Here is a 21730-nt window from a genome sequence, read left to right as displayed (position 1 = left end):
CTGTTTAGGTCTCCTTACAGTCCAAGGAACTCTCAAGAGTCTTCTACAACACCATACTTCAAAAGTATCCGTTCTTCAGTGCTCAGCTTTCTTTATAGTCCAACTCTCACATCCATACATGACTATAAAAATGACCATAAAAAAAATGGGTTCAATTGAGCCACTGATGCCATCGAATTATCTCATGCTCAGTTGTCCCCTTCTCCTCCTGCCTTTGATCTTTCCCATCATCAGGGTCTTTTCCAATGAGTCAGTTCTTCACATAAGGTGGCCAAAGTATTGGAGTTTCAGCTTCAGGATCAGTCCTTCCAATGAATATTCAGGACTTATTCCCTTTAGGATTGACTCATTTGATCCCCTTGCTGTCCAGGGGACTCTCAAGAGTCTTCTCCAACACCACAGTTCAAAAGCATCATTTCTTCAGTGCTCAGCCTTCTTTATGGTCCAGATCTCACATCCATACATGACTACTGGAAAAAAGATAGCTTTGACTAGACAGACCTTTGTTGGCAAAGTAATATCTCTGCTATTTAATATACTATCTAGGTTGGCCATAGGTTTTCTTCCAAGGAGCAAGTGCCTTTTAATTTCATGGCTGCAGCCACCGTCTGCAGTGATTTTGGAGCCCAGGAAAATAAAGTCTGTCACTGTTTCCATTGTTTCCCCATCTATTTGCCATGAAGTGATGGGACTGGATACCATGATCTTCGTTTTTTGCATGTTGAGCTTTAAGCCAACTTTTTCACTCTCCTCTTTCACTTTCATCAAGAGGATCTTTAGTTCCTCTTTGCTTTCTGCCATAAGTGTGGTTTCATCTGCATATCTGAGGTTATTGATATTTCTCCTGGCAATCTTGATTCCAGCTTGTGCTTCTTCCAGCCCGGCATTTCTCATGATGCACTCTGCATAGAAGTTAAATAAGCAGGGTGACAATATACAGCCTTGACATACTCCTTTCCCAATTTGGAACCAGTCTGTTGTTCCATGTCTGGTTTTAACTTTTGCTTCTTGACCTGCGTACAGATTTCTCAGGAGGCAGGTAAGGTGGTCTGGTATTCCCATCTCTTTAAGAATTGTCCACAGTTTGTTGTGATCCATATAGTCAAAGGCTTTGGCATAGTCAATGAAGCAGAAGTATATGTTTTTCTGGAACTCTCGTGCTTTTTTGATGATCCAGTGGATGTTGGCAATTTGATCTCTGGTTCCTCTGCTTTTTCTAAATCTAGCTTGTACATCTATCTGGAAGTTCTTGGTTCACATACTGTTGAAGCCTGGCTTGGAGAATTTTGAGCATTACTTTGGTAGTGTGTGAGATGAGTGGAATTGTATGGTAGTTTGAGCATTCTTTGGCATTGCCTTTCTTTGGGATTGGAATGAAAACTGACATTTTCCAGTCCTGTGGCCACTGTTGAGTTTTCCAAATTTGCTGGCATGCTGAATGCAGCACTTTCACAGCATCATCTTTTAGGATTTGAAGTGGCTCAGCTGGAATTCCACCACCTCCACTAGCTTTGTTCATAGTGATGCTTCCTAAGGCCCATTGACTTCACACTCCTGGATGTCTGGCTCTAGGTGTGTGATCACACTATCATGATTATCTGGGTCATTAAGACTTTTTTGTACAGTTCTTCTGTGTATTTTTGCCACCTCTTCTTAATATCTTCTGCTTCTGTTATGCCTGGGTGGTTTCTGTCCTTTATTGTGCCCATCTTTGCACAAAATGTTCCCTTGATGTCTTTAATTTTCTTGAAGAGATATCTAGTCTTTCCCATTCTATTGTTCCCTTTATTTCTTTGCATTAATCACTTAGGAAGTCCTTCAAGGAACTCAGGGTGTAATCTGGGAGTAATTTCTGGATCCTAGAAACTGTGCTCTGCTTCCATTCCACAATCTTTGACATTACCCTTGTTTCATGAAACAGTACAAGCCAGCCATGTCCTGTAAAACAGACTCATATTTATCAATCCTTCCATGCAGGTCCAAGTCCAGTCATAAGTTGAGCATGTTAAGAGTGGAAATGAGGGTTTCCTTTGTGGCTCAGTGGTAGAGAATCTGCCTGCCAATGTAGGAGACACTGATTCAAGCTCTGGACCAGAAAGATTCATATTTCACAGAGCTATTAAACTTGTGTGCCACAACTATTAAGCCAGTGCTCTACATCCGTCTATTCAAGGCTATGGTTTTTCCTGTAGTCATGTATGGATGTGAGAGTTGGACTGTGAAGAAGGCTGAGTGCTAAAGAATTGATGCTTTTGAACTGTGGTGTTGGAGAAGACTCTTGAGAGTCCCTTGGACTGCAAGGAGATCCAACCAGTCCATTCTGAAGGAGATCAGCCCTGGAATTTCTTTGGAAGGAATGATGCTAAAGCTGAAACTCCAGTACTTTGACCACCTGATTCGAAGAGTTGACTCATTGGAAAAGACTCTGATGCTGGGAGGGATTGGGGGCAGGAGGAGAAGGGGACGACGGAGGATGAGATGGCTGGATGACATCACTGACTCGATGGACGTGAGTCTGAGTGAACTCCGGGAGTTGGTGATGGACAGGGAGGCCTGGCGTGCTGTGATTCATGGGGTCGCAAAGAGTCGGACACGACTGAGCGACTGAACTGAACTGAACTACAGACAGACTGTCATTACTGAGCCCATGTGACCTAGAGCCTGTGCTCTGCAACAAGATAAACTACTGTAATGAGAAGCCCCCACGCTGCAATTAAAGCATAACTTCTGCTCACTGCAACTAGAGAAAAGCCCACATAGCAAAGACCCAGCACAGTCAAATATAAACACATAACAAATAAATAAATAAGACTTAAATGTTAAGGGAAAAAACGATGGAAATGAAATGTAAGACCAAATTCCACAGTCGTGGCTGACGGTAAGCACTTCAGCTTTTTCTTCTCCTGATACTGCAGTCACTCCCCGAGAGTAAGAGCAGGTTTCTTCTTTATTTTTAATTCAAAGCCACTAGTGAATTTCCAGTTCATTTAAATGTATCTGAGTGCCAGGCACATTATAGATAAGAGTCTCTTGAGCTTGAAGTCTAAAGGAACACACTTTGACAAATCACTCGGGGTCAACGGGAAGAAGGGCTTGGATTTCTCCCCCCGCAGGAGATGACAACAGCGATCCCACAGTCATCAGTGACGGAAGGAGTGCAGCCCAAGCTTAGACCGTCACCATCAGCGCAAGCTATTCCAGAGGTACTCTTCCAGTGTACTTTTAATAGAAGAAAGGGAATCTTCATTTCTGCTACTGGAAGCAGGGCCACTTTCTTGCGCAAGGGCTCCGAGGAAAATGGATCTCGGTTTAGTCAGCTATAAGCTTGGCAGGTCCCTTTTCCTGTCCTCCAGGACCACCGTGAGAATGTGGACTCAGGAGCATCTTACCCCAGGCCGGCTGCCCGCTCGGCTGGTGTGATGTCCGTGATGGCCACTAGAGGGCGATGAGCTTCCGGACAACCACGGTGCCTGAGAGACCACGGTGGTCCCCGGAGCCCAGGGCCCCTCTGACCCGGCTCAGGTGTGTTTAGAACGCCCTGGAAACAGAAGGCACGAAAACAGTTAAAGACAGGATTTCCAGGCAAAATACAGGACCCAAGTTAAATCTGAATTTTAGACAAATAACAAATACAAATGTTAAATCACTGTTTATTTAAAATTCAGATTTAACCACGTGTTGTGTATTTTTCTTCTCTAAATATGACAGCCCTCATCAAAGGCCAAAGGGGCCTGGAAAGAATGAAAACCTTTCTAGGGGATGGGAGGCGAGGGGCGGGAGGCGGGGGTGGGGTGGGGGCAGGGCGGAGAGACAGTTTTTACTGCCTTCTTATTTCTTGAATCTAGAACAAAGCTTTGCATCCTTCAGACTGGAAAGCCTTATTCTCTCCACAGTTGGCAGAAAAGCAGAGTTGCACCCTGAAGCTGTGGCTAGGAGAAACATGTATTCTCTACACCAGAACACCTCCATGATCTTTTCCATGGACAAATGGATCATCAAAGTCCTTCCTATGTTCAGAATTTCTCCAAAAGGTGTAAATATTTTTTAAAGAGAACATCCCAGCTCAGGATGCCATAACATGAGCTCATGGTGAGGGCTCGTTTCTTGGTTTGCAATAGCCACCATCTTACTGTGTCTTCACATGGAGGGGAAAAAGCTCTGTTCCCTACATCCCCTTTAAAGGCACTAATCCCATTATGGGGCCTCAGCCTCAGGATCTCATTGCACCCTAATCACCTCCCAAAGACCCACTTCCAAGTACCACCATCGCCTTGGGGTTAGGGCTTCAACATATGGCTTCTGAAAGGATAAAAATATTCAGCCCATAGCAGAGGAAAAGAAGGAAAGCTCTGTCAGTGAACTTCTTGAAAGATTGCTGGGCAACCTGTGGGAAATCAATACCAGGCGAGAAAAAGGTATAGATTTAAAAGCCCAGGTTGACAAGCAACAGGCAACGAAGGGAACCAGGTGTGAAGACAAGAAAAATGAGGACCCCCAAGAAAAGGAGGGCTGGGGTTATAATTGCTACATTTCCAGTTGATGCTGTTGTCCAGTCCTGGAGTCCTTTTGAGGGTGCACTGAGGATCTGAATCCGTGGCTCATAGCAAGTTAACAGTAACTTCGGAGGCCCCCAGTGCACGGTCATGAATTGCTATTCATCAGTGATAAGTCTTCTCACACTGAAGGAAGTCAGTCAGTCTCAAGGAGCATTTTTATTTCTCTGAGCACTTAGAAAATGCCCTTTGTGTCCTAATAAAGGGGCCTTGTGCTCACCGTCAGCCAGCACGTCTCTCCAAGCTTTGCTTCTTTCCTTGTTTCATCTTCAGAGGTTACAAAGATACATGAAATAACGAGAAGGTTCTTAGGACAAATGTCTTTACAAGCATCACAGAAGGAAGCATTTCTTCTTTGCTTCCTTTGCCCCAAGGTCGGTATCAAGCAGAGTTCCTAATTGCTGGAAGAAGCTGCATCTGAGAGGACATTTAAATGACCTTGAAGTCACAGCACCATCCTGCACTCCTGCAGGTTGAGCATTTTCCCAAAACAATTGTGAAGCTGGTGATGTTAATATCGAATTAAAGCAGCAGGGGGCACAATTTCTTCACAATGTGCTGGGCTTTTTTGTTATTATTAGGAAAAGAGAGAAAAAAAAAAAAAAAGACCCACCTAAGCTGTTTCTTTGTGCTGTTTTTGAGATCAACCCTACCGGGTAAATAATCCAGATCTCAAAATGTCACACACGTATTCATTTTACACAGAAAAAGGCAAACTAAGCCATCTAAGAGGAGTAGGTGAATTTACTGACAGTGCCCTGCTAATGATATCATTTCTGCACTAGTAATTCTTTATTTTTATTTTTTAAATAAACAGTCATAGAGTGAGAATGTGTAGGACTGTACTGTACGTGCAAAGTCCTGCAGGCAAAGGCTTTTTTAAAAATTTATTTCAAGTTTCTCCCTAGAAACTCCGAGCATGGTGGTGACCCCCATTCTCCGGGGCTCTAGAAAATTAGAAGGCAGATTTCAAACGATTGATTTCATCAAGATTTGTGGCAGTTACCGGCAGGGGTTGTGTTTGGTACCTGTCTTGCGTTTTGAGACAGGTTGTGTGTTTAGAATACCTCCGAATTAGGTTGACGGTATTTTCTTTTGGATTTGCTAAAACGGAGTAGGAATCAGTGCACTTGACTCGTAGCTGCGTTCATATGTGTATACATATACATACACTGTTCATGTACAGAGCCCTGCTGCCAGCTCCCGCATTGTCCCACACTCAGTGCTATCTTGAATTAATCACCTTATTTCTTTTGGCTTTCATTTTATTATCTTCAAAAGCGAAAACAGCTTATCCCCACACAAGAATACTGAAGATTCTGAAAATCTCACCATGCATGCATGCTAAGTTGCTCAGTCGTGTCCATCTCTTTGCGATCCCATGGACTGTAGCCTGCCAGGTTCCTCTGTCCATGAGGTTTTCCAAGCAAGAATACTGGAGTGGGTTGTCATGCCCTCCTCCAGGGGATCTTCCTGACCCAGGGATCGAACCTGTGTCCCTTATGTTTTATGCACTGGCAGACAGGTTCTTTACCACTAGAGCCACCTTTAATCACTGAAGAGGTCACCTTAGCAAACTCTTTGGGCTTCCCTGGTGGCTCAGCAGTAAAGAATCTGTCTGCAATGCAGGAGACAAGGGTTTGATCCCTGGTTTGGGAAGATTCCCCTGGAGTAGGGCATGGCAGCCCACTCCAGTATTTTTACCTGGAGACTCCCATGGACAGAGGTGCCTGGCAGGAGACAGTCCATGGGGTCTCAGAGTCAAATACAACTGAAGCAACTGTGCAAGAGCTCTTTAAAATAATTCTTACTAAATTCAGTACTAATAACAGCCCACACTTGCACAGAACTACTTCTGTTTCAAGTTTGAATTTTTTTTTTTTTTTGCATTTATCAACTCATCAAATTCTTCTTCAGAGGGGTTAAGAAATTTGCCCAGATTCACTGATTTTGTAAAAGGTGCAGCAGAGAAACAAAGACACACACTGGCTCTAAAACTTATGGGCAAGATGTAGGATTTAAAAATTTTAATTTTTGGAATATGTAATAATTCACAGGTTTTAAAAGCCAAAATGGTACACAGTGAGAAGTTTTGGTTCCACTCCATCCACCCAGTTCTGCCATCTGCTCACTCCCTTGCAGTACACACAACCGGTATTTTCTGCAATTACAAACAAAAACAAATGTGAAAGTCTATCCTCCCCTTCATGAAACAGAAAGCATTGCATTGTGGTCACTATGCTAAACTTTGCTTTTCCACTGAACCATTTGCCCTGGGACCTTCCCAGAACACAACAGAGAAGGCATCCTCCTTTGAATTCAGCTGCATAGTATTCCATTGTGAGGACCTACCATAGTTTACTTATTTATTTTTGAAAGATTATTAATTAATTCATTTATTTATATTTTTTGGCTGCGCTGAACAGCATGTGGGGTCCTAGTTCCCCAACCAGGGATCAAACCCTTGTCCCTTGCATTGGAAGCGTGGAGCCTTAAACATCAGACTGCCAGGGAAATCCTACCATAGCTTAATTAACCACTCTCCACCTACAGAAATGGCTTGCTTCTCATCTTCTTGTGCCTTGCTAAGTCGCTTCAGTCGTGTCTGACTCTGTGTCCCCGTGTACTGTAGCCCACCAGCCACCTGCCAGGCTTCTCTGTCCATGGGATTCTCCAGGAAAAAGACTGGAGTGGGTTGCCATGCCCTCCTCCAGGGGATCTTCCCGAACCAGGAATAAAACCCACACCTCTTACATCTCCTATTTGGCAGGCAGGTTCTTTACCACTATCGCCACCTGGGAAACGCTCTTATCTTGCAGTATTGGTCAATTCCACATCCCATGCCTCTGTGCATCATTTTGTAACTGTGCAGAGATTTCTGCAAGACGAGTTTCCAGAGGAGGAGAATTGGGTTAAAGAGTGAGAGTATTTGTAACACGTATTGCATAGATACTGCCACATAGTACGCACTCAAGATGACACTGTTTCTGCCTCTTCCAGAAACATTGAAATCACTCATTTTCCAACAGTCTCACTAACAGAGTATATTGTTGAACTTTTGGATTTTTGCCAATATGATAAGTGAGAAGAGCATCTTAACATATTTTTAATTAGCATTTTAAAAATTATGACTAATATTGGGTTTATTTGCATTGAATTAAGGGCCATTTGGGAAGATCCCCTGGAGGAGGGCATGGCAATGCACTCCAGTATTCTTGCCTGGAGAATCCCATGGACAGAGGAGCCCGATGGGCTACAGTCCATGGGGTCGCAAAGAGTTGGACACGAATGAGCAACTAAGCACAGCACAGCATACTTCTTTTTATGTGATTTGTCTATGTCCTTGCCTGTTTATCTGTTTTATCTCAACTTTTAGCAGTTTATATATATTAGAAAAATAAACCATTTTCACATGACAGGAGTTGCAAATATTTTTCTTGCTTTGCATTTGCTTCCTATTTTGAGTTTCTGAGTGTTTTTTTAAATTTTTATGTGCTTGAGTTAAGATGTAAGACTTTATCTTATATCAAATACTGTATGATCTCACTTATTTGTGGCATCTAAAAACACAACAGACTAATGAAAAGATCAGAAAGAAGCAGACTCATTTGAGAGCACAAACTAGTGGTTTCCAGTGGGGAGAGCCAAGACAGAGGTAGGGGAGTAAGAGGTGCAAATTATTAGGCATGAGACCAGCTCCAGGATTTCTTTGGAAGGAATGATGCTAAAGCTGAAACTCCAGTACTTTGGCCACCTCATGCGAAGAGCTGACTCATTGGAAAAGACTCTGATGCTGGGAGGGATTGGGGGCAGGAGGAGAAGGGGACGACAGAGGATGAGATGGCTGGATGGCATCACTGGCCCGATGGACGTGAGTCTGGGTGAACCCCAGGAGTTGGTGATGGACAGGGAGGCCTGGGGTGCTGTGATTCATGGGGTCGCAAAGAGTCGGACACGACTGAGCGACTGAACTGAATTGAAGCTACAAAGATATATTGTACAACACAGGAATAATAGCCAGTATTTTATAATAACTATAAATGGAGTGTAACCTTTAAAATTTATGAATCACTGCATGCACCTGTAACATACTGTACAGCAGCTGTACTTCAATTTAAAAAAAGGTGTAGGACTTTAATGTTATAAGTTAACAACTATTCAAAGTGTAAATAGATTTTATTCAATAAGACTGTGTTACTACTGTGCTTCCAACCTTGTACTAAATGTTTGGGACAAAACTTCTCCCTTGGGAATGTTGCTAACCTGGTGGGTGAGATGGCTGGATAAGTCAGTCATTCCTGTGTGCCAGTGGTAAAGTGTTAGGGAAAAGAGAAATATGGAAAGGGGCTATTAGATTACAGATGGTTGGTCTAACTTTGAGAACCTTGTGAGTGATTTCACAAAGCAAGTCATTTTTAAGCAGGGTCTTGAGGAGTTTGGCAAATGAAAGGGAAAGTAGGGGGCAGGTTAAGTCCTCATAGCCTGTCTCCTTAGGGATGAGGTCCATTGGTAGCATTTGAAAATTTTCTTCCCTCCTGACCAGATAGGTTAATTTTCCTTGCATCAGTCTGCCAACACTCAGGTAACAATCCCAACTATCTCTTAATTGAATGAGGCAATATAGTACTCTTACCTGAAAGAAACTTAACCATGATTAGAATTCTGCAAAGGGAGGTAGGCTTGCGATGGCTTCAGACCCTTAACGTCAAACCACTGAGGTCAACTCTGGCATTTTGGACTTCCCTTGGGACTCAGTTGGTAAAGAATCCACCTGCAATGTGGGAGACTTGGGTTCGATCCCTGGGTTGAGAAGATCCCCTGGAGAAGGGAAAGGCTATCCATTACAGTATTCTGGCCTGGAGAATTCCACACTGTATAGTCCATGGGGTCACAAAGAGCCGGACATGACTCGAGAAACTTTCACTTTCTGGTATTTCACCTCTAGAATGAAGAAAAGAAAAAAGGCTTCAAAAGGCATTCAAGGCTGGTATGTCTATAGTCTTTGATTGTGAAAACTCTAATAGTTTTTTTTTTCTTTTAGGTGACTCTCACAGTTTCTGTAGAGTTGGAAGTTGTTTTCACAAGGTCCTCAATCACCTAGTCCAGTTTGAGTAGGAGCCACAGTTGAATCACAAGCAGGGACAGACTGGAGTCAGCTACTGATAAGTCTTTGGGAGCTGAGAAGCTGGGACTGGCCACACTGGCTCAAGTGGCAGACACAGCTGTTGCCTACCCAATCCATTCTCCTCTCTGTCTCACCAGTGAAGCTCCTGTCTGGTTATGAGAGGCAAGGAGACCCACCCAGCAGCGTACTATGACCAGTCTGATCTAGTCTAGGCCAATCATCCCAATCTAGTTCCTCTCTTTCAAAACTGGATCTCTGGCCTCCCCTGAAGCTCAGGTTGGTGTGACCCTGTTAGGGCCAATAATACACAAGGGAAAGTCTGCAGACAGGCTTCTGGAAAAGCTATGGCTTTCCTAAAGTAAACAGATGCATAGCTGGAACCTGCCTTTACTGCTTCATCCTGCCTTGAATGCAGATGTGATGCCTGCCACCACAGCAGCTATCTTGGGACCAAGAAGCCTGCTAAACAGTGACACCAGCTCTGACATCATGTCCATCACTTAACATAGCAGTTGCTCATGTCCAGACTTCTTAGCATGTGAGGAATATAAACATCCTCCCCCTCTTAAGCTACTGTTGACCAGTTTTTCTACCAAGCTGTTATCCACCTGCCAATGCAGGAGATATGAGTTCGGCCCCTGGATCAGGAAGATTCCCTGGTAAAGGAAATGGCAACCTGCTCCAGTATTCTTGCCTGGAAAGTCCCATGGACAGAGGAGCCTGGCGGGCTATAGTCCATGGGGGTCACAAAAAGTCAGACATGACTGTGCGACTAAACAGGAACTCCAGGCAGTCAAGCATTCTCTAGGCAGCAGCGTGTGGCCACTTGGAATGCAGTAAGATCAGCTTGCAACACTGCTAAGGAGACAACAAGCCCAGGTGGATTTAGACAATCTTAATAAGATCAGTGTGTGTCAGTTATCTGCGTCTCTGTCCTGCAGGACAACACCAAACCCAAAGGGCCCAATGATGAAGGTGACATGAGCAGGGGGACGCTGTTCCTGAGGACCCCGAGTTGCTTTAGAGTCTGCATCTGTTTCTGAAGGCTGGGGGATGGGTGGAAAGTCCCATGGCTCCTAGGGACCAGGGGAACAGATGAGAAACTGCCTTGTGGCATCTCTTACAGGTCGGGCAGTTGGATGGGACATGGCTCGGGGACATCTCCTCTCAAGATTGCCTCTTTCGCTGAGTTCCTGAGAGGATGATCGATGGTCACTGAGACAAGTCAGGCTGCAGCGGGGCCTTGCCTCCAAGGCTTATGTTGGGACCTGGCGTGAGAGCAGCCATGATGGAGCTGGTTCCCTACAAATTGCACATAAGAGCCTTTCTGACTGAAAGAGTTCTCATCCCAAGGCAGCATGGGGGAAAGGACTTAAGCTTTTTAAAGGACACAGGTTTTTCAGAGGAATAAAGTATTCTGCTTAGAGTCTTATCTTTTGCTGAACTATTTCCCAGTATCTCACAGGATTAACTACAAGGATATTTCCCTCGTATGTCAAAGTACATCCTAGACATTTGCAAGGACCAATTCCAAGGTCTTGAGTGTGTGTTTAAACACATGTGAAAGCAAAACATTAGCAGCATACTCACAGACCCCACACACTGTATTAACTTGCTTTCTGCAGCTGACTTCGGAAGTGATGTGTCTAATGACATATTCCAATTTATCCCAGCCATGCAAACTGGCTTGTCTCACTCTGCTTTATTAAATATATGATGCAGATGTAGAAATGTGACATTCCAATCCTAACAAGCCTTAAAAGAAACATTTTTACGTTCTCACCTCTCCATACCTGAAAGACAAGTTCAACTCACTGCCGAAGTAGAGGGCAAGTAACAAGGCTTGTTCATTTGCCACCCAAACTAGCACTGCTAATTCATTAGTCACACCTACCACATTGGGAGGAGACGTTACTGTTACTCATGAGTCAGAGTCTGCATAGCCTATCACCTTAATGTCCTGAAGTAAAATTTATGACTGGTTATGACTCACTGCCTGTTGGCTTGCTCTTGGCTTTGACTGACCTTCCTTTCCCTTTGAGGCATTCCAAAATCATCCCTTCTCAAAACACAGCTCTCTGAGTTTCCAAAGCTAACTGTGGGTTTAGTTTTCCAGTAGGACAATGACTTAAAGATAAATATGGGTGGAAGAAAATCCATAAATTGGATATATGGATATCCATATACATCCACATATATATGATGACTGGAGCAGGAACTGGCCGTTCCAAGAATACTGGAACCCACTCTAGTATTCTTTTTTTTTTTTAATTTAAATTTATTTTAATTAGAGGCTAATTACTTTACAATATTGTATTGGTTTTGCCATACATCAACATGAATCTGTCACGGGTGTACACGTGTTCCCCATCCTGAACCCCCCTCCCACCTCCCTTCCCGTACCATCCCTCTGGGTCATCCCAGTGCACCAGCCCCAAGCATCCTGTATCCTGCATTGAACCTGGACTGGCGATTCATTTCTTATATGATATTATACATGTTTCAATGCCATTCTCCCAAATCATTCCACCCTCTCCCTCTCCCACAGAGTCCAAAAGACTATTCTATACATCTGTGTCTCTTTTGCTGTCTCGCATACAGGGTTATTGTTACCATCTTTCTAAATTCCATATATATGCATTAGAATACTGTATTGGTGTTTTTCTTTCTGGCTTACTTCACTCTGTGTAATAGGCTCCAGTTTCATCCACCTCATTAGAACTGATTCAAATATATTTTTTTAATGGCTGAGTAATGCTCCATTGTATATATGTACCACAGCTTTCTTATCTATTCATCTGCTGATGGGCATCTAGGTTGCTTCCATGTCCTGGCTATTATAAACAGTGCTGCGATGAACAGTGGGGTACACGTGTCCCTTTCAATTCTGGTTTCCTTGGTGTGTATGCCCAACAGTGGGATTGCTGGGTCATAAGGCAGTTCTATTTCCAGTTTTTTAAGGAATCTCCACACTGTTCTCCATAGTGGCTGCACTAGTTTGCATTCCCACCAACAGTGTAAGAGGGTTCCCTTTTCTCCACACCCTCTCCAGCATTTATTGCTTGTAGACTTTTGGATCGTAGCCATTCTGACTGGTGTGAAATGGTACCTCATTGTGGTTTTGATTTGCATTTTTCTGATAATGAGTGATGTTGAGCATCTTTTCATGTGTTTGTTAGCCATCTATATGTCTTCTTTGGAGAAATGTCTATTTAGTTCTTTGGCCCATTTTTTGATTGGGTCGTTTATTTTTCTGGAATTGAGCTGCAGGAGTTGCTTGTATATTTTTGAGATTAGTTGTTTGTCAGTTGCTTCATTTGCTATTATTTTCTCCCATTCTGAAGGCTGTCTTTTCACCTTGCTTATAGTTTCCTTTGTTGTGCAGAAGCTGTTAATTTTAATTAGGTCCCATTTGTTTACTTTTGCTTTTATTTCCAGTATTCTGGGAGGTTGGTTGTAGAGAATCCTGTTGTGATTTATGCTGGAGAGTGTTTTGCCTATGTTCTCCTCTAGGAGTTTTATAGTTTCTGGTCTTACATTTAGATCTTTAATCCATTTTGAGTTTATTTTTGTGTATGGTGTTAGAAAGTGTTCTAGTTTCATTCTTTTACAAGTGGTTGACCAGTTTTCCCAACACCACTGTTAAAGAGATTGTCTTTTCTCTATTGTATATTCTTGCCTCCTTTGTCAAAGATAAGGTGTCCATAGGTGTGTGGATTTATCTCTGGGCTTTCTATTTTGTTCCATTGATCTATATTTCTGTCTTTGTGCCAGTACCATACTGTCTTGATGACTGTGGCTTTGTAGTAGAGCCTGAAGTCAGGCAGGTTGATTCCTCCAGTTCCATTCTTCTTTCTCAAGATTGCTTTGGCTATTCAAGGTTTTTTTGTATTTCCATACAAATTGTGAAATTATTTGTTCTAGCTCTGTGAAAAATACCGTTGGTAGCTTTATAGGGATTGCATTGAATCTATAGATTGCTTTGGGTAGTATACTCATTTTCAGTATATTGATTCTTCCAATCCATGAACATGGTATATTTCTCCATCAATTAGTGTCCTCTTTGATTTCTTTCACCAGTGTTTTATAGTTTTCTATATACAGGTCTTTAGTTTCTTTAGGTAGATATATTCCTAAGTATTTTATTCTTTTCATTTCAATGGTGAATGGAATTGTTTCCTTGATTTCTCTTTCTATTTTCTCATTATTAGTGTATAGGAATGCAAGGGATTTCTGTGTTGACTTTATATCCTGCAACTTACTATATTCATTGATCAGCTCTAGTAATTTTCTGGTGGAGTCTTTAGGGTTTTCTATGTAGAGAATCATGTCATCTGCAAACAGTGAGAGTTTTACTTCTTCTTTTCCAATCTGGATTCCTTTTATTTCTTTTTCTGCTCTGATTTCTGTGGCCAAAACTTCCAAAACTATGTTAAGTAGTAGTGGTGAAAGTGGGCACCCTTGTCTTGTTCCTGACTTTAGGGGAAATGCTTTCAATTTTTCACCATTGAGGATAAGGTTTGCTGTGGGTTTGTCTTACATAGCTTTTATTATGTTGAGGTATGTTCCTTCTTTTTTTTTTAAAGACATTTTTATGAATGTAAATGTCAACTTTGAAATGCCTGTCCTCTGATACAGTGCTGTGTGTTCAGGCATGCATTGGGTAAATGTGTTTCAACCTTTTGTCCTGAGTGAGTGGGTTAGGCCAGTTGGTTTTTTTTTTTTTTTTTGCTTTCACACATACAATTTTATTTTATTTTATTTTTTCTAATGTTTGACATTTCATAGAAAGAGGAATCATAATTTCTATTTACTGCTATTTCATTGAAATGCTTTTTTTTTTTTTTTCAAGTAAGCTATTTTTTTTTTCCATGTGCACTTGAGAAAAAGGTGAAATTCATTGTTTTGGGATGAAATGTCCTATAGCTATCAATTAGGTCTAACTGGTCTATTGTATCGTTTAAAGTTTGTGTTTCCTTGTTAATTTTCTGTTTAGTTGATCTATCCATAGGTGTGAGTGGGGTATTAAAGTCTCCCACTTTTATTGTGTTATTGTTAATTTCTCCTTTCATACTTATTAGCATTTGTCTTACATACTGCGGTGCTCCCATGTTGGGTGCATATATATTTATAATTGTTATATCTTCTTCTTGGATTGATCCTTTGATCATTATGTAGTGACCTTCTTTGTCTCTTTTCACAGCCTTTGTTTTAAAGTCTAATTTATCTGATATGAGTATTGTGACTCCTGCTTTCTTTTGGTCCCAATTTGCATGGAAAATCTTTTTCCAGCCCTTCACTTTCAGTCTGTATGTGTCCCCTGTTTTGAGGTGGGTCTCTTGTAGACAACATATGTAGGGGTCTTGTTTTTGTATCCATTCAGCCAGTCTTTGTCTTTTGGTTGGGGCATTCAACCCATTTACGTTTAAGGTAATTACTGATAAGTATGATCCCGTTGCCATTTACTTTATTGTTTTGGGTTCGAGTTTATACACCGTTTTTGTGTTTCCTGTCTAGAGAATATCCTTTAGTATTTGTTGGAGAGCTGGTTTGGTGGTGCAGAATTCTCTCAGCTTTTGCTTGTCTGAAAAGCTTTTGATTTCTCCTTCATACTTAAATGAGATCCTTGCTGGGTACAATAATCTGGGCTGTAGGTTATTTTCTTTCATCATTTTAAGTATGTCTTGCCATTCCCTCCTGGCTTGAAGAGTTTCTATTGAAAGATCAGCTGTTATCCTTATGGGAATTCCCTTGTGTGTTATTTGTTGTTTTTCCCTTGCTGCTTTTAATATTTGTTCTTTGTGTTTGATCTTTGTTAATTTGATTAATATGTGTCTTGGGGTGTTTCTCCTTGGGTTTATCCTGTTTGGGACTCTCTGGGTTTCTTGGACTTGGGTGATTATTTCCTTCCCCAGTTTAGGGAAGTTTTCAACTATTATCTCCTCAAGTATTTTCTCATGGTCTTTCTTTTTGTCTTCTTCTTCTGGAACCCCTATGATTCGAATGTTGTAGCGTTTAATATTGTCCTGGAGGTCTCTGAGATTGTCCTCATTTCTTTTAATTCGTTTTTCTTTTATCCTCTCTGATTCATTTATTTCTACCATTCTATCTTCTAATTCACTAATCCTATCTTCTGCCTCTGTTATTCTACTATTTGTTTCCTCCAGAGTGTTTTTAATTTCATTTATTGCATTATTCATTATATATTGACTCTATTTTATTTCTTCTAGGTTCTTGTTAAACCTTTCTTGCATCTTCTCAATCCTTGTCTCCAGGCTATTTATCTGTGATTCCATTTTAATTTCAAGATTTTGGATCAATTTCACTATCATTATTTGGAGTTCTTTATCAGGTAGATTCCCTATCTCTTCCTCTTTTGTTTGGTTTGGTGGGCATTTATCCTGTTCCTTTATCTGCTGGGTATTCCTCTGTCTCTCGTCTTGTTTAAATTGCTGAGTTTGGGAGTCCTTTCTGTATTCTGGCAGTTTGTGGAGTTCTCTTTATTGTGGCGTTTCCTCGCTGTGTGTGGGTTTGTACAGGTGGCTTGTCAAGGTTTCCTGGTTAGGGAAGCTTGTGTCGGTGTTCTGGTGGGTGGAGCTGTATTTCTTCTCTTTGTTCAGTCACGCTGTGGGGAGGGAGGGAGGGATGCTGCAAACAAATGACACTGGCATGCGCTCGCAGTGCCTCAGCCACACTGGGTCTGCCCCCGCTCACAGCGCGTGTAGCCTCCCTGCCCACACTGCTTGGGCTCTAGGTTGTTCCGCCGGGAACAATCCGAGGCTGGGCCTGGGTTGCATGCACCTCCCATGTCCAAGCCGCTCAGGTTCAGGCACTCGGGTAGTCCTCAGAGGCGCAGACTCAGTTGGGCCTGCGTTTTGTGCTCTTCCCAGGTCCGAGCAGCTCAGGTGATGAGGTGTTTGGCGAGCGCCAATGCTGTGACTTATCGCCTCCCCGCCACTCGGTTATCTGGGTGTAAAACCGGCGCACCTTCTCAGGCAGATGTTGACCGTCCAGACCCCCAATAAGTTTTAATTAGCAAAGAAGCCAGTTTTATAGATAATGTCTCTCTGGGGCTGCGATTGCCCCCTTCCGGCTCTGACTGCCTGTCACCGGAGGGGGAAGGTCTGCAGCCGGCTATCTCTGTTTAGTCCTTTGTTCCGTGCGCGGGCTGGTGGTGTCTTAGGTTAGGGCTGGCTTTTCGCATGGTAGATATCCCACAGTCTGGTTTGCTAGCCCAAATTATTTCGCTCAGATAGTGCTCAGGGTATTCAGGCCAGATTCTTACTCTCAGTGATGCAGCCCGCGCCGCGCCTCCCTGCCCAGCCCCTGCTTGCTAATGGCGGATGCAGGCGTCTGCGCTGTTTCTCCGCTGGGGGAGTTACCGTAGGGCTCGCAACCTGCGAGTTTTAATTGTTTATTTATTTTTTCTCCCTGTTATGTTACCCTCTGTGCTTCCAAAGCTCGGCACGGATTCGGCAGTGAGAAGGTTTCCTGGTGTTTGGAAACCTCTCTTTTTAAGACTCCCTTCCCGGGACGGAACTCCGTCCCTCCCTCTTTTGTCTCTTTTATTGTCTTTAATATTTTTTCCTACCTCCTTTCGAAGAGTTGGGTTGCTTTTCTGGGTGCCTGATGTTCTCTGCCGGCATTCAGAAGTTGTTTTATGGAATTTACTCGATGTTTAAATGCTCTTTTGATGAATTTGTGGGGGAGAAAGTGTTTTCCCCGTCCTACTCCTCCGCCATCTTGGCGCCTCCCTCGAGGTATGTTCCTTCTATTCCTGCTTTCTGTAGAGTTTTTTATCATAAATGGATGTTGAATTTTGTCAAAGGCTTTCTCTGCATCTATTGAGATAATCATATGGCTTTTGTTTTTCAATTTGTTAATATGGTGTATTACATTGATCGATTTGCGGATATTGAATAATCCTTGCATCCCTGGGATAAAGCCCACTTGGTCATGGTGTATGATCTTTTTAATGTGTTGTTGGATTCTGATTGCTAGAATTTTGTTAAGGATTTTTGCATCTATGTTCATCAGTGACATTGGCCTGTAATTTTCTTTTTTTTGTGGCATCTTGGTCAGGTTTTGGTATTAGGGTGATGGTGACCTCATAAAATGAGTTTGGAAGTTTGCCTTCCTCTGCAATTTTCTGGAAGAGTTTGAGTAGGATAGGTGTTAGTTCTTCTCTAAATTTTTGGTAGAATTCATCTGTGAAGCCATCTGGACCTGGGCTTTTTTTTTTTTTTTTTTGGAAGATTTCTGATTACAGTTTCAATTTCCATGCTTGTGATGGGTCTGTTAAGATTTTCTATTTCTTCCTGGTTCAGTTTTGGAAAGTTGTACTTTTCTAAGAATTTGTCCATTTCTTCCACGTTGTCCATTTTATTGGAATATAATTGCTGATAGTAGTCTCTTATGATCCTTTGTATTTCTGTGTTGTCTGTTGTGATCTCTCCATTTTCATTTCTAATTTTATTGATTTGACTTTTCTCCCTTTGTTTCTTGATGAGTCTGGCTAATGGTTTCTCAATTTTATTTATCCTTTCAAAGAACCAGCTTTTGGCTTTGTTGATTTTTGCTATGGTCTCTGTTGTTTCTTTTGCATTTATTTCTGCCCTAATTTTTAAGATTTCTTTCCTTCTACTAACCCTGGGGTTCTTCATTTCTTCCTTTTCTAGTTGCTTTAGGTGTAGAGTTAGGTTATTTATTTGACTTTTTTCTTGTTTCTTGAGGTATGCCTGTATTGCTATGAACTTTCCCCTTAGCACTGCTTTTACAGTGTCCCACAGGTTTTGGGTTGTTTTGTTTTCATTTTCATTCATTTCTATGCATATTTTGATTTCTTTTTTGATTTCTTCTATGATTTGTTGGTTATTCAGCAGTGTGTTCTTCAGCCTCCATATGTTGGAATTTTAAAAAGTTTTTCTCCTGTAATTGAGATCTAATCTTACTGTATTGTGGTCAGAAAAGATGCTTGGAATGATTTCAAATTTTTTTGAATTTACCAAGGCTAGATTTATGGCCCAGGGTGTGATCTATCCTGGAGAAGGTTCCATGTGTGCTTGAGAAAAAGGTGAAATTCATTGTTTTGGGGTGAAATGTCCTATAGATATCAATTAGGTCTAATGAGTCTATTGTATCATTTAAAGTTTGTGTTTCCTTATCCAAATTGGAAAAGAAGAAGTAAAACTCTCACTGTTTGCAGATGACATGATCCTTTACATAGAAAACCCTAAAGATTCCACCAGAAAATTACTAGAACTAATCAATGATTATAGCAAAGTTGCAGGATATAAAATCAACACACAGAAATCCCTTGCATTCCTATACACTAATAATGAGAAAACAGAAAGAGAAATTAAGGAAACAATTCCATTCACCATTGCAATGGAAAGAATAAAATACTTAGGAATATATCTACCTAAAGAAACTAAAGACCTATATATAGAAAACTATAAAACACTGGTGAAAGAAATCAAAGAGGACACTAATAGATGGAGAAATATACCATGTTCATGGATTGGAAGAATCAATATAGTGAAAATGAGTATACTACCCAAAGCAATTTATAGATTCAACGCAATCCCTATCAAGCTACCAACAGTATTCTTCACAGAGCTAGAACAAATAATTTCACAATTCGTATGGAAATACAAAAAACCTCGAATAGCCAAAGTGATCTTGAGAAAGAAGAATGGAACGGGAGGAATCAATCTACCTGACTTCAGGCTCTATTACAAAGCCACAGTTATCAAGACAGTATGGTACTGGCACAAAGACAGAAATATTGATCAATGGAACAAAATAGAAAGCCCAGAGGTAAATCCACGCACATATGGACACCTTATCTTTGACAAAGGAGGCAAGAATATACAATGGAGAAAAGACAATCTCTTTAACAAGTGGTGCTGGGAAAGCTGGTCAACCACTTGTAAAAGAATGAAACTAGAACACTTTCTAACACCATACACAAAAATAAACTCAAAATGGATTAAAGATCTCAACGTAAGACCAGAAACTATAAAACTCCTAGAGGAGAACATAGGCAAAACACTCTCCGACATACATCACAGCAGGATCCTCTATGATCCACCTCCCAGAATATTGGAAATAAAAGCAAAAATAAACAAATGGGACCTAATTAAACTTAAAAGCTTCTGCACAACAAAGGAAACTATTAGCAAGGTGAAAAGGAAGCCTTCAGAATGGGAGAAAATAATAGCAAATGAAGCAACGGACAAACAACTAATCTCAAAAATATACAAGCAGCTCCTACAGCTCAACTCCAGAAAAATAAATGACCCAATCAAAAAATGGGCCAAAGAACTAAATAGACATTTCTCCAAAGAAGACATACAGATGGCTAACAAACACATAAAAAGATGCTCAACATCACTCATTATCAGAGAAATGCAAATCAAAACCACTATGAGGTACCATTTCACGCCAGTCAGAATGGCTGCAATCCATAAGTCTACAAGCAATAAATGCTGGAGAGGGTGTGGAGAAAAGGGAACTCTCTTACACTGTTGGTGGGAATGCAAACTAGTACAGCCACTATGGAGAACAGTGTGGAGATTCCTTAAAAAACTGGAAATAGAATTGCCTTATGATCCAGCAATTCCACTGCTGGGCATACACACTGAGGAAACCAGAAGGGAAAGAGACACGTGTACCCCAATGTTCATCGCAGCACTGTTTATAATAGCCAGGACATGGAAGCAACCTAGATGCCCATCAGCAGATGAATGGATAAGAAAGCTGTGGTACATACACACAATGGAGCATTACTCAGCCATTAAAAAGAATACATTTGAATCAGTTCTAATGAGATGGATGAAACTGGAACCTATTATACAGAGTGAAGTAAGCCAGAAAGAAAAACACCAATACAGTATACTAATGCATATATATGGAATTTAGAAAGATGGTAACAATAACCCTGTGTACGAGACAGCAAAAGAGACACCGATGTATAGAAAAGTCTTATGGACTCTATGGGAGAGGGAAAGGGTGGGAAGATTTGGGAGAATGGCATTGAAACATGTATAATATCATGTATGAAACGAGTTGCCAGTCCAGATTCCATGCATGGTACTGGATGCTTGGGGCTGGTGCACTGGGACGACCCAGAGGGAGGGGAGGGGAGGGAGGAGGGAGGAGGGTTCAGGATGGGGAACACGGGTATACCTGTGGCGGATTCATTTCGATATTTGGCAAAACTAATACAATATTATAAAGTTTAAAAATAAAATCAAATTAAAAAAAAATAAAGTTTGTGTTTCCTTGTTAATTTTCTGTTTAGTTGATCTACCCATAGGTGTGAGTGGGGTATTAAAGTCTCCCACTATTATTGTGTTATTGTTAATTTCCCCTTTCATACTTGTTAGCATTTGTCTTACATATTGCGGTGCTCCTATGTTGGGTGCATATATATTTATAATTGTTATATCTTCTTCTTGGATTGATGCTCTGATCATTATGTAGTGTCCTTCTTTGTCTCTTTTCACAGCCTTTGTTTTAAAGTCTATTTTATCTGATATGAGTATTGCTACTCCTGCTTTCTTTTGGTCTCTAGTTGCATGGAGTATAAAAATATGGAACGCTTCACTGATTTGTGTGTCATCCTTGTGCAGGGCCATGCTAATCTTTTCTGTATCGTTCCAATTTTAGTATATGTGCTGCCGAAGTGAGCACCACTCCAGTATTCATGCCTGGAGAATTTCATGGACAGAGGAGCCTGGCAGGCTACAGTCCATGGGGTCACAAAGAGTCAGACATGACTGAGTGACTAACACACACACACACATACACATGACTCACCACAGCTCTCCACAGTGAGAAAAATGAGATGAGCTTATTATTGCCCAGGGGAACAGAGGCTCTTTGAGTTTGGTTCAGTTCAGTTCAGTCGCTCAGCTGTGTCTGACTCTTTGCGATCCAATGGATTGCAGCACCCGAGGTTCCCTCAGATCAGATTAGATCAGATCAGTCGCTCAGTTGTGTCCGATTCTTCGAGACCCCATGAATCGCAGCATGCCAGGCCTCCCTG

General features: G+C 41.6%; 1 non-coding gene across 1 annotated transcript; it reads right to left on the bottom strand.

The window, feature by feature from the left end:
- Window positions 1–21269: 21269 nt before the first annotated feature.
- Window positions 21270–21375, bottom strand: LOC112448191 (U6 spliceosomal RNA). The gene has a single exon (XR_003036578.1). It is a non-coding gene; the product is annotated as a U6 spliceosomal RNA (small nuclear RNA).
- Window positions 21376–21730: the final 355 nt, after the last annotated feature.

This window comes from Bos taurus, chromosome 9 (genome assembly GCF_002263795.3).
Source record: "Bos taurus isolate L1 Dominette 01449 registration number 42190680 breed Hereford chromosome 9, ARS-UCD2.0, whole genome shotgun sequence".
In the NCBI taxonomy this organism is placed as follows: domain Eukaryota; kingdom Metazoa; phylum Chordata; class Mammalia; order Artiodactyla; family Bovidae; genus Bos; species Bos taurus.
This window is presented reverse-complemented; position numbering and strand designations above follow the sequence as displayed.